This window comes from Macaca thibetana, chromosome 5 (assembly GCF_024542745.1).
Source record: "Macaca thibetana thibetana isolate TM-01 chromosome 5, ASM2454274v1, whole genome shotgun sequence".
NCBI lineage: Eukaryota > Metazoa > Chordata > Mammalia > Primates > Cercopithecidae > Macaca > Macaca thibetana.
This window is the reverse complement of record NC_065582.1, coordinates 113,569,851-113,587,296: the sequence shown is the minus strand read 5'-3', so window position 1 is coordinate 113,587,296 and position 17,446 is coordinate 113,569,851. Positions and strand designations below refer to the sequence as shown.

At 40.6% G+C, this 17,446-nt stretch overlaps 1 protein-coding gene across 49 annotated transcripts in view; it reads right to left on the bottom strand.

The window, feature by feature from the left end:
• ADGRL3 (adhesion G protein-coupled receptor L3) overlaps positions 1–15,906 on the bottom strand; it is an 873,550-nt gene extending 857,644 nt beyond the window's left edge. For 43 of the 49 annotated variants that reach the window (XM_050789801.1, XM_050789811.1, XM_050789845.1 and 40 more), the window contains exon 1: positions 14,163–14,767. The gene's annotated coding sequence lies outside the window, so the exon portion shown is untranslated. The other 6 variants (XM_050789802.1, XM_050789803.1, XM_050789826.1 and 3 more) reach the window with 6 other exon arrangements.
• Positions 15,907–17,446: the final 1,540 nt, after the last annotated feature.

Genomic DNA, 17,446 nt, shown 5'->3' with positions numbered 1-17,446 from the left:
AAAAAAAAGAAATTCCATAATAGAAGGCAGCACGTGCTACAAAACTGCCATGTCACTTTGGGCAAGTCACTTCAACTCTTGACAATATATTTTTAAGGAAACTAAAACACAGAGAGTCTGGCTTTCAAGATTCCTTCTGTGCCTTTCTTTATTGCACGCGCATGTACAGAGCAATTTTCAATGGCACTTAAATTTATCTTGCAACAGTAACTTCAAAAACTGCTTTCATGTTCAGTTGTTTCTTCTAGGTCCATAAAGCACATTCATGCAGTTATACAATCATTTATTTATCAAGCATTAAACTCTGTCCCATAAATATGTTCTGGTGCAGATTTAAACAAAATATCGATAGTGAAAGTAGAATATGTTTCTACTCTGACTGCTAGAAATGTATCGTAAATATGTCTGTACAATTGGAAGCAGAAGTCACAAAAATACTGTTTAAAGTCTCTCAGAACAAAGAATGAACTACAATGAAATCAAATTCAGTAGGTACCAGCATTACTGGAAAATTGATTTCAAATTGCATTATCCACCTGCTGTTTTACTCTTTAATTTTACCTAAACACTACTGGACATTTCACATTATGTATCTATTTTTATGGATTTTTTTTTTTTTTTTTTTTTTTTTTTTTTTAATAGTCGAGGTCTCACTCTGTAGCCCAGGCTGGAGTGCTGTGGCGCGATGATGACTCATTGCAGCCTGGAACTCCCCCACTCAAGCGATCCTCCAGCCTCAGTCTCCTGAGGAGCTGGGACTACGGACATGCACCACCATGCCTGCCTAATTTTCTAATAATTTTTATAGAGACAGGGTATAACAATGTTGCCCAGGTTAGTCTCAAACTTCTAGGTTCAAGCGATTGTCCTGTCTCAGCCTCCCAAAGTCCTGGGATTATAGGCATGAGTCATAGCATCCAGCCTGTACCTAACTCTTATTCCTACAGACAGATCTCCAATTGAGGTTACACCTAGCAAAACCTGTGTTCCCGTTTACTTATTATAAGCCAAAATGTTCTGTTTAATTACTTTTCTGACCCGTCTACTTTTATAGACAAACTTCATTTATTTTAAATGCATTGACTGATAATTTGCTCCTACTTTTCATACTTAAATTTTAGAACAATAATCCAAACCACATTTGTTTTTGTTCCATAAGAAGTATGGGAAAATAAAAGTTTTTTTAAGTTGATACTTTAGATAAACTTAAGAGATATGAGGTCCACTCAAGATCAGTGAAAGAAACTAAGAACGTTTATGGAAATATTAGACACACGGTGGACTCAGTTCTTCATGGAGCAAATTCGTTGTATGGTTTTGTTTTAGTAATATGTTAAATTCAAAGACATAAGGCACAATTTTACTTAAATATTAATAATCAGTAAATTTCCATTTATTATTATTATATTGACCTCTGCTTTTATATATTGGCGTACATGTACAGCTGAGCATTAGTAATTCTTAAGAATTACCAAAAACTTAGTAAAAGTTACTAACTTTACTAACTATACATAACCAAGAATTAGTAGCCATGAACTATATACACTACTGAGAGTTAACAATCCTTTTTTTTTTTTTTTTTTTTTGAGACGGAGTCTCGCTCTGTCGCCCAGGCTGGAGTGCAGTGGCCGGATCTCAGCTCACTGCAAGCTCCGCCTCCCGGGTTTACACCATTCTCCGGCCTCAGCCTCCAGAGTAGCTGGGACTACAGGCGCCCGCCACCTCACCCGGCTAGTTTTTTGTATTTTTTTTTAGTAGAGACGGGGTTTCACCGGGTTAGCCAGGATGGTCTCGATCTCCTGACTTCGTGATCCGCCCGTCTCGGCCTCCCAAAGTGCTGGGATTACAGGCTTGAGCCACCGCGCCCGGCCGAGTTAACAATTCTTAAGAGTTTCCAAAACCTTCAGAGGACCAGTTATACAGACGGCAATGATGCATCTGGATCCGTAACCAAGTAGAAAAAGTCAAAGGATTATTTACTCCTTGATCTGGTAATTGTACTTCAAGGAATCTGTACTACAGAAAAAACTAGAGAACAGGCCAAGCTTTCAGCACTTGGGTAATCATGGTGACATCACTTATTCTAGCAACAAATGACAACCCACATGAATAAGTAAATGTTTGAATAAATCATAGTATATCTACATTATGAAATATTTTACAATACTTAAAATAATGCTTTCAAAAAAATAATGGCATTGAGAAATTGGAGATAATTCTACAAACTAAATATGGTTTAATCTCATTTCAATTAAAACAAACACAAACACAAAATACAGATGCAGATAATCAAAGCATAAATTACGTATGATGTAATCTCTGCGAACATGGTGGTATGCCACTCTATTATGTTATATTGTGTGATTTCAGTTTTAACTTTATGTATCTCTGTATTTCAAAAGTGTTCAACATGAGCATGTACTATAATCAGAAAAAAATTTAAATATGATCTTCTATACTAGGAAGAAAGAATGGGAATCAAAATTCAGCCATTATCAGCACCCAAGTAGAATCGAAAAAGCACGCACAAATGATGTATGTTGAGGAAAAATTCATTCCAGGGTAACCTCTACTAAGCTAAAAGAGAGTAGCCGGGAAGGAATTAACATACAAGGACTGCTAAAACAAAACATATAGGCTAACACAGTGTCCTCTGACATTGATACTATGAGTCCCTCATACAGACTGTTCATTCATTTGTAATAAAGTAGGTTAATTTCTCATATATAAATCTAATGCTTTCTTTCATACCCCATTACTTCTCTTGTTGTTGTTGCTCTAGCTCAACATCCCCTAAATTCAAGGAAGAAAACATATATACACACACCACTGTTATCTCACTATCATCTATTATTTAAGAAAGGTCTCATTGAATAAATGTCTACTCAGAGGCTCTAAGCAAATTTCATTTCTGAACACTACTGTCTGCAGCCCAGCAGGCTATTTCACCAAGATAAAATCACACATTTAATCAAACGCACCAGAAAAAGAAATACTCGCAAAGTTTGCTTAATAACGTCAAATCATAAAAAAAAAAAAAATGTTGACAGCATACTAATTTTTAGTGCTCCTTCTTCTTTGAGGATTTGCAATAGTAAGGAAGGTCATTGTACATAAGATTTCTGCTAATTAGGCCTTCTACTAACCTTTAAAAATTCTTCCAAATTATCTTCATATGTTACTACTTATATTGATTTGGTACTTTTAAATGAAAATGAAAACTCAACATAACTTTCTTTTCTGAATACAGGAAAAGTAACATAATAAATTTAGGAGTATTCCAAAGAATACATACAATAGCTTTAAGCCATCTCAGGTGGTTAAGTGTCAGCATTAATATTCAGTCTCTGGTTTTGGTAATAATGGGCCCATATTAGATGTCTATCATTTGAAAAACACTACTGGATACACTGAAGTATATTTTGTTTGGATGCTTTAGGCAACTATAAAGTTATCCATGCTCAATTATCTGAAATATCTTACTTGATATAACTTTGAATACTCTGCCTCTAAACAGAAGGTTTACTTGAATAAACATAAATTCTCATCAGAAGCATGACATAATGAGTACACAGCAAGTGTAAAATAATTAGACGTCTCAAACAGATGGATGGATACATATCTACAAACTCACTTTTTCTGGTTTTTCTTCTATTTGCATTTATTTTATGCTGTATTTGTTCCTATGCCATAAGTTTTTGTTTCTTCAGTTTCTTCTGATATAACTTTTTCTTCTGTGCAGTCTCCACTTCTGGTTTTGGAACAATTTGTTCCTTTTCAGTAATGTGGCCAGCGAAGCTCATACATGGGTTAATTCAACCATGAGCACTATCAGGTGTCACATCTTGGGGATTTTGTTCATCTGAATCTACTCAATGCCTAGATAGTCTCTATTCAAACCTTGAAGATCAGCATTATTCTCTGCATTTTTAAGCATGTACAGGAAAAAATCCAGCTCTCTTTGTGCCAACAAACCTGTGTCCAGCTCTCCCATATGGCACTGAACAGAGCCATTGTACAGTGGCTCTACCACTGTAGGATGGAAATGGCACACTGCTTCTGCAAAGGCACTTCTTTCAGATATTTGGTGGCTTTTCATATATACAGAGCCTAGATATCTTGAGCAGTTTAATAGATAACTTGGGTGCTCTTGAAATGAACCTGAAGATTTGAACCTCCCAATTTGCATAATTTTGTTGGGTTTTGTTGGTCAAGTGAGTAAGGAACCATTTTCTAAGATCACTCTGGCCTCTTATAGGAAGAGGGTAAACCCATTTTCAATGATTTTCCTAACCAATTCTTCCAACACCTGATTTGTCCCAGTTATTAAAGAATCACTATTCAGATACTATCAGCACCTCTTTCTTTTTGTGTGAGCAACATCCCTCTCTTAAATGAGCCTTTCTTCTTCAAGCTAGCTATCCATTCATCCACAGAGGAACTGCAATATTCTTACTGCCTCCACCAAGCTGATGACAGTCGATCAGTATAAGACTGAGTACTTAATTCAGACTGTGGTGAAAGGGAATGAATCCAGTAGTCAGAGAAAAAGAAAACTGGTCGGCTGGGTAGACCTGGAACTGGTAGGCATGGAATTGAAGAAGAAGCCTAGAGGTATCCAATTTTTTCTGATACCTACGTAAAACTTCACTCTTTCCCAAGAATCTTTAGGTGAGAAACACAATAACTTCCCAATAAATTAATCAGTTCAGCAGAAAGTTAGCTGGAGGTGTCTTTGCAATTAAAATAGAAATAGTGAAAACACCCATTCTATTAAATATTTTAAGTTAAATTTAAGTACATATTACTTAGATACTATCATAAAGTTGCACCATTTTAGAATGACTGTAATATTTAACCATCACACATAAAAATTAAGAATCATAGTGAAAACTAATTGAAATTGCCTAAACCTCAAAAGATGATTGTATGTAATTTTTTAAATGGCTGCCTAAGCTCTTCCTCCAAAGCCAACTACAGTTAATAATATAATTAAAACTCATTAGACAACATCAACCAAACATTTAAAGCCAATATAAAGAAAGGCTATAGATACACACATGCCTTGTGTTAACAGAAAATGATTTCTCAATAGTTCTTTGTCCACGCCTTGAAGTCATGATCAGTATTCTGAGTCAAGGTTCAAACAACAACCATAAGCCATTGACAAACCAAGAACACTGAAAATTTGAAAAAACAAAAGGTGTTAATGAAAACCAGTTGAACCCTTCCATTCTTGCCAGAAATAAAATCTCATACAAAAAGATGACCATCAGTCAGGACCATTTCCTTTTATCCAAAAGTCTTTGGAAGAGTTTGAGAAAAAGGAAACGGGGAAGGGGGGAACCAAACCAAATCAAAACAAAACAGGAGACTGTTGAAAACCCTCTTACAGGGTCAGCGTCAATGGAATGCATTTTAGTATTCAGGTTACCCACCCAAGCAGAACATCAAAAACTGGGCTTGAGTCTCTCCTCTATTCTCACAGGCTCAGGCTACTGTGGAGCCACTGGGGCTGTCCTGAATAGTAACACGCTCTGCCTCTGCGGGATGCGTAAACACCAACACAAGCTGATCAAACAGGAGGGGGTGTTGTTTCTACTCGGCTTTCAGTTCCTTGAGTCATACTTTAAAACACAATAATTCTGGTGCAATTTAGCAAGCCAGTCGTCCAGTCCAATGTGCAGTTTACTTTTTCATTCATTTTTACCACCTACCATATCATATCCTTTCCTTTTCAGTATACATGCTGGATAATTATAGAAAAAGTCACACATTTTAATAACTTCTGTTATTGGCACTGTCACTGAAATACAGATGTCAATTCTAAAATTTGGACCTATTTACAAGCCCTTCAAAAGTTTTAGTCTTTAAAGCAATTTTGGGATTTGAATTTTATAGGTTTATCTCATTTATGGCATTCTTAGGAGACTTAAAATCTGGGATTATAAATCTTTTAAAAGTATGAGAATCCTGATATATTCGACGTTTATGATGACTTGATATGGTTACAGCATTACAGAAAATTCTGATGCAGTTAAAGCTTAAAGAATGATTGACATGTGAAAAGATAACAGGGTATTTAATTTAAAACATCTTAAATTGTTACTTTCATTTTATACCCAATTTAAAGTCAATCTTCGGACATACTATTTGGTAGATGTCAAAAATATTTTTCTGCTAGGATTGTAATTTTTGATGGGGAATTCGGAGCAGAGCATAACATTTTAAGATGAAGAGGAGCTCAGAAATAAGTACTTAAAAGGTTAAAAAGGGACAGAGGGAAACAACATAGTAAAAATAAATACAAGAGTCGAACCTTTCTCAACTACTTAAGAAAATGCTATTGATTTTCCCAGCTCATCAAGAACTCTTCAATTAAGAAAATGATATTTCATTTAGCTAAGTTTTCTTAATAATGGTACTCAAGGACATTTCTAATAATACTATGACTAATAACAAAAGGTACTATGCATGAAATATTCACTCCACTAGGTACTTTTATATTTACTTCCTATTACTCCACTCAAACCAGCAATGTAGACTTTATTATCTCTATTTTACAGGTAGTAATAACAGAGGTAGAAACTTGCACATTTAGGGTTGTATTCAAGTGACTCTCAGTCCAAACACCATTTCTGAGAATCTCATAATTAAAAACACTGCCCAGCTATTCCTATCTATGGAGGATAATTTAGTTTCTACAACACTAAATCAGAATCGACCAAAGTTCTGGAAGGAAAGTGCTATAGTACTAATTTCATAGTGATAGGCTGGGTCAGAAATTATAACAAGCCATAGAATATACCCCAAAAATGTATGTAACTTATAAGCACATCTGTAACTTAGAGTTTTCAAATAGTTGCCAAAGTCTCATTCAAAAATATTACACAGTTCTCCAGTTAAACTTTAGCATCTAGTAAAGCTAATCTGAATGCATAGCTTCTTTCACTAGTTAGACATATCACTACTCACAGACTGAACTACAGTATATAATTGCCCCAAGGATCTTTTGCACTGAAAATGGCTTGTTGTGGTGCTTAGATAGTGATTAACAGATTAAGAGTATAGTGAGTCATCTTGATATCACTTCAGAAAAGTGATTTCCTCTCTAATAATTCCCAAGATACATAAATATTCAATTAGGGTCTTTGAAATCTAGTTTTAATTGGGCATTCACATTCACTATCAAACTTCAAACTTAGCTCAAGCTAACAAAGGTGTTTTATTAATTCCTCCTCTAAAAAATGCTAATAACCCTTCATGAGTTTTATAGTGTGACAGTAAAATAAAGTCAAGATTATCTTTTATATGAAATTTAAAAATTTACCAACATTTTAAGACATACTGTAAAATGGTGTGAAATATAATTATGTATCTGAATCACATGGGGAATTGATTAAAGTTTCCTAGGACTCTCATGAGACCCAATAATAATGATGATGATAGTAATAATAATAGCAGCAAATAATTATGTTATTATTATGCACAAGGAACTGTTTTAAGGACTCTGCATAGATTTACCAATTAAATCTTCATAATCATCTGTGAATTTGGTAAAATTGTTAAATCCATTAAAAATGTCAGGAAATTAAAGCGTAGAGCGATCAGGTATCTTAACCCAAATCCAATAGTTTATTAAACCTAGGCAAACACTCCAGAGTCCCTTTCTGTTCATCTCGACGCCACTCTGCCTTTCTAGGTATCAAAATATCTTGATCTAGGCCCTAGATCAAGGCCCTAGATCAAGATATTTTCCCCTTGACTCCTTTGTAGCCTTCCCAAGAGCAGTCAGCAGATCAGGCTGCATATCTGCTGTGTTAAAGTTTCCATTTCCATAAATGGGGACAAAAGTCTAAAAACAAGTTTCCTACACTGGATTATTTGGAAATAAAATAATGAAAATGCCAAATAATTAATAACTATATCCAACCTACCTATCTTTTTACAGGTTGGACATCTAATCATTTTCTCATCCTACATGGCTCTTTATGTGGCTGAATGGGTGGCATTTTAGAGTACAAGGAGGCAGAACTCAGAAAAGTCTACTTGAGCTGTTCTCAGACTTTCTGGTCCAGGACCGTTTTACACTCTTAAAAATTAATGACCTACATTAGAGAAATGCAAATCAAAACCACAATGAGACACCATCTCATGACAGAATTGCGATCAGTAAAATGTCAGAAAACAATAGGTGCTGGAGAGGATATGGAGAAATAGGAATGCTTTTACACTATTGGAAGGAGTGTAAATTAGTTCAACCATTGTGGAAGACAGAGTTGCAATTCCTCAAGGATCTAGAACCAGCAATACCATTTGATCCAGCAATCCCATTACTGGGTATATGCCAAAGGATTATAAATTATTCTACTATAAAGACACATGCACATGTATGTTTATTACAGCACTGTTCACAATAGCAAATACTTGGAACCAACCCAAATGCCCATCAATGATACACTGGATAAAGAAAATGTGGAACATATATACCATGGAATACTATGCAGCCTTAAAAAGGGATGAGTTCATGTCCTTTGCAGGGACATGGATGAAGCTGGAAACCATCATTCTCAGCAAACTAATACAGGAACAGAAAACCAAACACTCCATGTTCTCACTCATAAGTGGGAATTAAACAATGAGAACACATGGATACAGGGAGGGGAACATCACACACCGGGGCCTGTTGGGGGGTGGAGGCTAGGGGAAGGATAGTATTAGGAGAAATACTTAATGTAGATGATGGGTTGATGGGTGCAGCAAACCACCATGGCACGTGTGTACCCATGTAACAAACCTGCACATCTGTGCATGTATCCCAGAACTTAAAAGTATAATAATAAAAAAAAATGACCTAAAGTGATTTCTTTTTTTGTTGTTTGTTTTGTGTTGTTTTTGAGACACAGTCTTGCTCTGTGGCCCAGGCTGGATTGCAGTGACGCGATCTTGGCTCACTGCAACCTCTACCTCCTGGGTTCCAGCGATTCTCCTGCTTCAAGCCTCCTAAGTAGCTGGGACTATGGGCATGCACCACCATGCCCAGTTAATTTTTGTATTTTTAGTAGAGACAAGGTTTCCTCATGCTGGCCAGGTTGGTCTCAAACTCCTTACCTAAAGTGATCTGCCCACTTCAGCCTCCCAAAGTGCAGGATTAGAGGTGTGAGCCACTGCACTCAGCCTCTAAAGTGACTTTTGATTATTACACCTGTAACTGTCACCATTCAAGTATTGATAAACTGGGAAAATTCTAAAACTTGCAAATACATAAGAACATATGACATATGCCATCAGAGCAATGATGTCATCACATATCATATACCTTCTGGAAAATGCCACTGAACACTTGTTAAAGAATACAAGTGAAAGGCAAATAATGTCTTAGCATTATCATAAAAATGTTTTCTTTTCACATTTCCTCTGAAGGGGTGTCAGAGATCCTCAGGGTTCCCCAGAGGACACTTTGAAAACACTGATAAAAGAGCATTGTTTGCTTTACAAAGAAACTGACATGGAAGTTTTAGCAGAAAGAAACATTCAGTTGGGTGATTTATTCTTCCATCCCAAAGATAGTTTTCAAAATAAGTAGGATTATCGTCACAATACTCAATTTAAATTCTTGAATAATATGGACCAAATTTTCACTTCTTTTAATACCTATTTGTAATCACTTTTATGAAGATACTTGTTAAAATTGAAACTAAGTTCCTGTTTTAGGTGTCAATAAGACATAAGGAAGACATGATTTATCAAGGTCTATAGAACCTATTATGAGCAAATACAGAAACTCTCCCCTTTTATTCATCCCCAAAAATAAATAAAGAAGTTCAATTAATTTCAAGTGGGACAGCTACTTTTCTCTTTTTATATTTTGTGCTTATGAATCGATAAGCATATTTCACAATTCTAAGAAAAAAGTTACACCTGGTTTCTTATGCAGCAGTAGAGTTAATTTTATTGGGCCATGCTGACACTCAGATCAGAGTAATGACATTAAAGATTTGGGGAAAAACCTGCATACCTTAGATGCATAAATGTTATTTACAGGCATGCTCACACTACACTCTTGCAATGTATTACAACGAATGAAAAATCTGGATTTTTCTCTTCATTGATCAACAACTCTCTAACCCTCTTCCTACCCCTACTCGACAAAACACAGAAAGATAACCAAGGAAAAATGTCAGGAGGACCTTACTAATACTTGCGAGTTTTACTTTTTATTTAATTATAAAAATGGTTATTCCACAAAGAAATGCATTTGCATGAAATAAGAAGACATAATAATAATCTAAGGGCAAATATATCCTTGTGGACAAACAAATAATAAATTACAATACAGCCATATTCTTTACGGTTCCTCCCAAAGTGAGCAAATGCATATTTTGAATATAATGCAAATCTAGGAAAGAGAAGGCAAAATAGCCATTTGCAAAACTTAAGGACAGATCATCCTTTTAAAATTCCAACTGCTCTAGCCATTCACACCATGCTAAATTAAGGCTGCACAGCATTTCTTAAAATCACTGTTTGATCCTAAATATGAAAATCGCAATCAGTTTTCCTTGCTGATTTCTGGGCCAAAACTCCCCACTTCTAACAGTAACTGTCACTTCTACTTGGCAGTCCTTTTTAAAGAGAGTTTCAACCAACACTTAAAGTGGTCCAAATCAAATCTGAAAAACAATTCAGTTTTGCATCATATTATTTGACTAACTTCAATCCTCATGATTTTATAGTCTTTTTAATCTACTATTTATGATTTCCTTGACTATAGCACACAAAGGAATCAATGGTAAATCAAATCCATAAAAAAAATCTGCCTTTCCTAATTAGTAGAAACAATGCCAGCCTGTGTAGCTGCAGCCAGTAAGTGCCATACTTGCTATTATTCCCTGTGGAAAAGAGTGTTTAAATCTGCAAAATGTAAGAAGATCATGATTAAGAAAATCATTTCTGAAAGACTTTCCATTCATATTTTTGAGGAGCACTCTCAGTCTGAAGGATAATCACACCAAGAAACCTAAAATGAGACATCAAAAGCATTTACCCATCAGGCAAATCACATGCTGGCTTATCACTCTTCAGGCCGGGGATGCCTGATGCAGCCTAACATCTCTATCTAAAAAAACATTAATAGTTCATAGAAAACTTTGTGTTAATCATTCCTCCTACCCCGATTTTGTAGAAATAGTCTAGTCAACCATATACACAAATGGATCAGGTTACTGAATACTTAGTGATAAGGAAGAGCTATGGAATGGCATTCAAATACTCTGACACATTCACCTTCAGCTAAAGACAGCACAATACACTGACAGACACAGTTCTAATGACATCAGGACCTGTGGAATGTATGACTGCTAGGGAACACATGCTGCTAGGAAACAAAGAACAGATCTGATCAAATCTTGTAAGGACTGGGAATCATTGTGATTAGATCTTCTAAAATGGGAGGACAAGTATTCTTTAATCCTCAGAAATATTTGCAAGTATAAAGACTTTAATACGTATCATCTAGAAATGAAACAAATACATGAAGCTAGATTCTCATGAATTAAATCAAAATTTTCTAAGTTTTCTGTTAGGTGATGGCCACTGAATTAAATCAAAATTTTCTAAGTTTTCTGTTAGGTGATGGCCATTAGCAATATCTCTCATGAAAATATAACTTAAAGTCAAGCATCAGTGATTCGGTGTCTTTTGCAATCTATGCTTTTTCAAGAGGTCAAGGTCTTCAAAAAATAATGAAGACATCCAGAAATTATTGTACCTAAAAACAAAGTACCCTGTTACATTAAGAGCCCTATACTTTTTAAAACAAAATAGAACACAAGTATTTGCAACAAACACCAAAGCAGTCAGAGCTAATCTAGACCTAAGGAATTTAATACATTTTAATTATTGAAAGTAAAAAGTAAAAAGCAGTTTCACTTGCAAAAGTAACAGTTTGTAAACTGTGTTTATCTTTGTGCATTCTTTACCCTTGCTTTGGTTACAAAAAAAAAAAAAAAAAAAAAAGATTGGGTGAAACAAAGCTGAGAGATAATTCAACAACAAATATCCTCTTAACTCCTATACAAATTATCTGGTATCCTATTTTGGTGATTATAAAAGAGCTGAGAATTCTATCCTATTTGTAATCCACATACAGATAAATTGGGCGCCAGAAATCCAGATCATTTAGGACCATTACAGATGGAAAAATATACAAAAGAAATCTTACCAAACTCTGTTTATTCTCGTAGGGAAATATAGGAGAGTCTCCAAATGAAAAAAAAAAAATGCTAAAGAAGTATTTCTTTGCAGATTATACGATGACATTCTTTAACTAGTGATGATAGCCCATATGACACTAAAATTAGCAGACCGCCTATTTACTTCAGAGCAAAACACAGAAGGCAATTTTTCCTTCCTGCCAGAGTCTATGTGTCTCCTCATTTCCCCAGCAGCTGGCTGGAAGGATGTAAAATCAGAGGTGCAAGAAGCCTTATACTTCCTAATGAGTAATACAGCCAGGAAAGTAAACACAACAGAGGACAGCAGGTTCGACTCTAAAGGAGACTGTGGCAGGAGTGCTTACACCGTTGTTTACAATGTGCTCTAACTACCGCAGGCAGGGATCACACGCAGACACAGGGAGGAGACACCCTGGAGGTGGCTCGCAAGGCTCGAGTTCGCCCAACTGCTATGATATCTCTGGCCATAAATAAAAGCAGCGCATGTTTCTATCAGAGCGAGGAAAGTGGCGAGAGAATTCCAGGGACCAGGAGTTATGCTGGCTGGACTCGATTACTTCAATCTGCTGGAGAGATGACTACCCTATGAGGTTCTCATCAGGGCCAATCTGGGGTGCATGGAGCGCTGCACCAGCGACTCTCACGCGCCGCACGCATCTCGCCGAGCTGCGCCTCTCCAGGGGAAGGGGACATGGCAAGGCTTCCTCGCCACCCTGCGGGGGCCCCCGTGGCCTCCTCAAACCAGATTTTCCAGTTAAGCGGATCCCAGGCGATTTCAATAAGCAAGCTCAGCTCCAGTAGCATCAGCTCCAGCATCCCCGCAAATATCTATCTGCCGTCCCTGGGGCGCAAAAATGCGCACACACTCAAACGCCGACTCCGCCGCCAAGTAACCCTGGTAGAGGAGGTCGCCCCCACCCCTACACCACACACACACACACACACACACACACACACACACACACACACACACACCCCTACAGTGCTGGGGGCCTGGCACCCTAAGCTTCTGAGCTCAGACGCTCCGCTGCAGCCTGGAGCCTTCCCTTCTCCCGAGAGAAGCGCCGAGGTGCCTTTTCTCCTACCTGTAACCCGCCAACCGCGACCACCAATGCTCTGCCCACCCCGCCCCGGCGCCGCGGCCGCCCGGATTCGTGCAACACCGCCGCCCCCCGCCCAGTGCCCACTACCAGCATAGCGCAGCCCGGGCCACCCACGAAAGTGGAAGCTTTCTCCAGTCAAAACCGCCTAACAAAGCCTGGGCACGCAGGTCTAAACCAAACTGCCGTGAAGGGGACACAACAGGCAGGGCGCGGGGAGGCAGCGCGACTCCACGACTCAGGGGCGCGACCTGGGCAAAAGGGGCCACCACGGATGTTCCAGGCAAGTGTCGAGGGAGAATAGTGTCGGGCTCGGCACCCTGCATTTTCAATCTTCCCAGAGCCCAGCTTCTCACCCAGACCCTGTCCGTCCTCCAGCCTGCTCCCGCCTCCAGCCGCACCAGTTCCAGCCAGGCGGAGAAAAGGCGCCCTCCTGTCCGCTTTCTGCTCCCACCAGGGGATGGCACTGGGGTGAGAGGGTAGGGAAAATTCACGGGGTGGGAACTGTTCCTATTCCCCAGAGTGTGCAGCTGCGAATGCGCCCAGTCTCTTATCCCCTTCACTCCCCTCGGCCGCCAAATCGCCGAATGGCTGGAAAAAACTCGAACCCGCGCCAGACCCTAGCGCCCACCAGCCAGGAGGTTCCTTTCCCGCCCCGCATCACGACCGGATGAGTGTGTGTGTGTGTGTGTGTGAGGGCGAGTGTGTGAGTGTAAGGGCGAGTGTGCATGCACCCCGCACCCCCTCTGTTGCCCGCCCGGTAGACGCCGAAGCCTGCGCCCGGCCAGAGCGACCCCTATTATGAAGAGTGCGAAGAATAAATTACCTTTCGTAACCGCCGGTCCCTGAGATCGTCCCATCAGTTGCTCAACAACCTGAAGGCGGGTGCAGTTTCCACAATCCAGCCATTGAGCTCGGGGCAAAAGACCGGCCGGCCCCTGTGCAGACACCCCCAACCACACGCGGCAAAGAACGAGAATCGAAGGGCAGAGAAAGCAGCAGGAGGGTGGAGACCCCAGTCAAGGAAACAACAACAAAAAGTCTCTCTTCCCTTTCTTCTGCTACACAGCCACGGAGAAAGGGGAAGGAAAAAGAGAGCCAAATGCTCGCCTTCCTTTACGTTCCTCGCTTCACACACCCCAAGGGGGCAAAAGCGGAGCGAAGAGAAAAGAGGGTTCAAATGTCTCTGCCAGTCCACAGTTGCACAACTTCGGAGTCAGGCTCTGTCTCCAGCAGCAGCCGAGGGACCCAGCGGCAGCTATTAACATGCGGCAGTCATAGCTGGGGTTGCTTCTCCTCTTGCTGCTGCTGCTGCTGCCGCCGCCGCTTAAGAAAAGACGCTGCCGAAGAGACCAAAAATCTTCCACCATCCCCCCAGCCGATCTTTATATCCAGTTCTCCCACCCCACCCCCCTTCTCTTTCTTTTTCTTCTTCCACGTCCTCCCCTTTCCGCCTCGGAGCGGGAGCGATGGAATAGGTAGGGGGAGCCGCGAGGGCCAGGGGTGGCTTCTCCGCCAAACCGTCCTCCTCCTCGTCCTCCCGAGGTTCTCTCCCAGCCGAGGGTCCCCTCTCACGCCCGCAACCTCCGCGGACAGCCTGAGCGAGAACCACACAAACTCCTTCCCCGGTGCACGGAGGGGGCGCGCGGGCAGAGCGGGCGCCCGGCCGCCGAGGGCTGCGTCCCGGGGGCCGGCGAGCCCCGAGCCCGTGGGGTGGCTGATTAGCTCGCCGGCCGGGCCGGGCAGCTGCGGGCATGTGGGAGCTTCATCGCGCAGCCCCGGGCTCCGCGCCGCCGCCGCTGTCTCTTTGGTTCTTTCTCTTCTTCGACTCCCCAAGAGCGAGCGAGGCACTGGCGCTCTCCAGACACGCACACTCACACACGCGCACACACGAGCGAGCTCCTGCCAAAGCAAACCGTGCAACCCGCGCGCGCGCACACCAGTAGGAAGAGGACCGAGGCAAAAAGAGAAGAAAGAAAGGGGAGGGGGCGAGTCACAGGCGGCGGCGGCGGCGGCGGCAGCAGCTGCCGGAGCGGAGGCAACGAGCAGTCCGAGAAAAACCAGCAGCGGCGGCGGCGGCGGCGCCCACCCCGACCAACTGCAGCATCTGCATCCCCGCTCCTGGGAACTGGAGCGAGCGGTGCCCTCCCAGCAGGCGAGGGGGGCGACGCGCCGAGAGTGGGGCAGAGCGCGGGCGCGCGGGGGCCGTGCAGCCTGCGCGCGGGGTAGTCGCAGCCGGGGCCCAAGCCGAGGCCAGAATGAGCCGCGGTCGGGCGGGCCAGCGGCGAGAGCTCGGAGAGCCGAGGAGGGGGCTAGCGCCAGGGAAAGGGGTGGCCGACAAAACCTGGATCTGGAGTGCTCGTGGGCTCCGCGGCGCGGGCTCCACCTAGCAGTTCGGCAAACGCTTGGAGGTGGGAACGGGAGGGCTGCTATAGAGGCTTCCCTTTCAGGGTTTGTCAGACAAAGGGTACCTCTCCAGTGGCTTCGAGGCTCGCCTCGGCTCGCGCTCTCTCTGTCTCTCTCTCTCTTTCTCTCTCTCTCTCTCTCATTCTTTCGCTCTCTCCCCTCCTCTTCCTCCTCCATCCCTCCCTCCCTCTCTCCCCCTCCCACTCTTCATCACCCCCCCCTTCCTCCTCCTTTCTCCTCTAGTCTTCCTCTCCAGTTCCACCCTAGGTGAGTAAACGACATCAGCTTGAAAGTCCTGCCAGTGTCTCATTTTTTTCAGGTGCGAATTATTCCGTATTTCCATTATGCAAGTACCGAGTCTGAAAATGTTTCCTGCCTTTGGTCCATTTTATGTTCCTTCAAACTTAACCTGCAAGTTCATTGCACAGTTTAAAGTATCCCTGTCTGGTGATCAATCGTGGAGATTCAATTATCTTATTTCACAACATCAATGGAAATTACCATAATGAATACAGAAAGGTGCCGATTCCAAAGCCATGCCTTCTGATAGAGGAAAAGTCTGGTCAAGTTAAATGAGTGACCTTGGTCAATTGCTGAACCTTTTGGTGCCTTCTTTGTAAAGGAGAGTGTTGAGTAGATAATTTGTAAGATCTTTTCCTGCTCTAAAATTTCGTGATTTCGAATAGCTAAGATGTTATTTTCTATAGTAGTACACTCAAATCGCTAAGATTTATCATATTCATTCAACAAGCACAGTACATCCGTAGCTAAATTTCCCAAATTGTATTTGATTGTATACATTTAGAATGATCTAACAACTTGTAGGAGCTCTTTAAAAGGTAACATCAATCCTAGTATATCTGAAGAAACTGAAACCTCATTAGAATTAAAACCATACCCAACACAAAGTGACAGTTAAAATCTCATTCATTCTTTAAAGCTCAACTCCAATCCAGCATTCTCCAAGAAGCCTCTTCTCACCAAGGTTCCCTCCCCAAAAATCACTCCTTTCATGATACCCTGAAACCCTTTGATGATATCTCTTCACTAACACCTATTTTATTCTGCCCTTTTCCTTGTTCCTTTTTAATCATTAATGGTTTGTCCATTTGCCTCTTCAGATTACAGTTTTTCTTGAATGCAAATTCCTAGTTTTAATTATCTGTATAAGGAAAGATTATATCTACAGTCCTTTGCGCATAGTTACTCCTTAAAAAAAAATCAGGGGTGGGAAGGGAGATTTAATGATATTGCTAAATTCTGACCAACTAGATGGTCACAAGCTGAAGTTAGGCTATTTGAATTTGCCTAATACAGGACCTCCATGAACTCCCCTGGGTACTTAAAGAAAATACAAATTGACATCTGGAGTCACTTGTTACTTAAATAGTTTTGGAAAGAGTAGACTCTAGCCAATTGTGACAAGAGGCTCTTATTTGTAAAGGAGGAAAAATGGAAGTTACTCAATTCATCTCCCAAATGCTTAATGGTTGTATTAAGAAAAGTAATAAAAATAATATTGTAAGTATATATATATATATAATGACAAGTATATATATTAAAGATGATTAGTGGTAGCATCAGAAAGATTAAATACATACTTAATATTTATTTAGATCGATAAAATATATATAATGACAATATACAGATATTAAAGATCATTAGTGGTAGAATGAGAATATTAAATAAATAGTAGCTATAGAT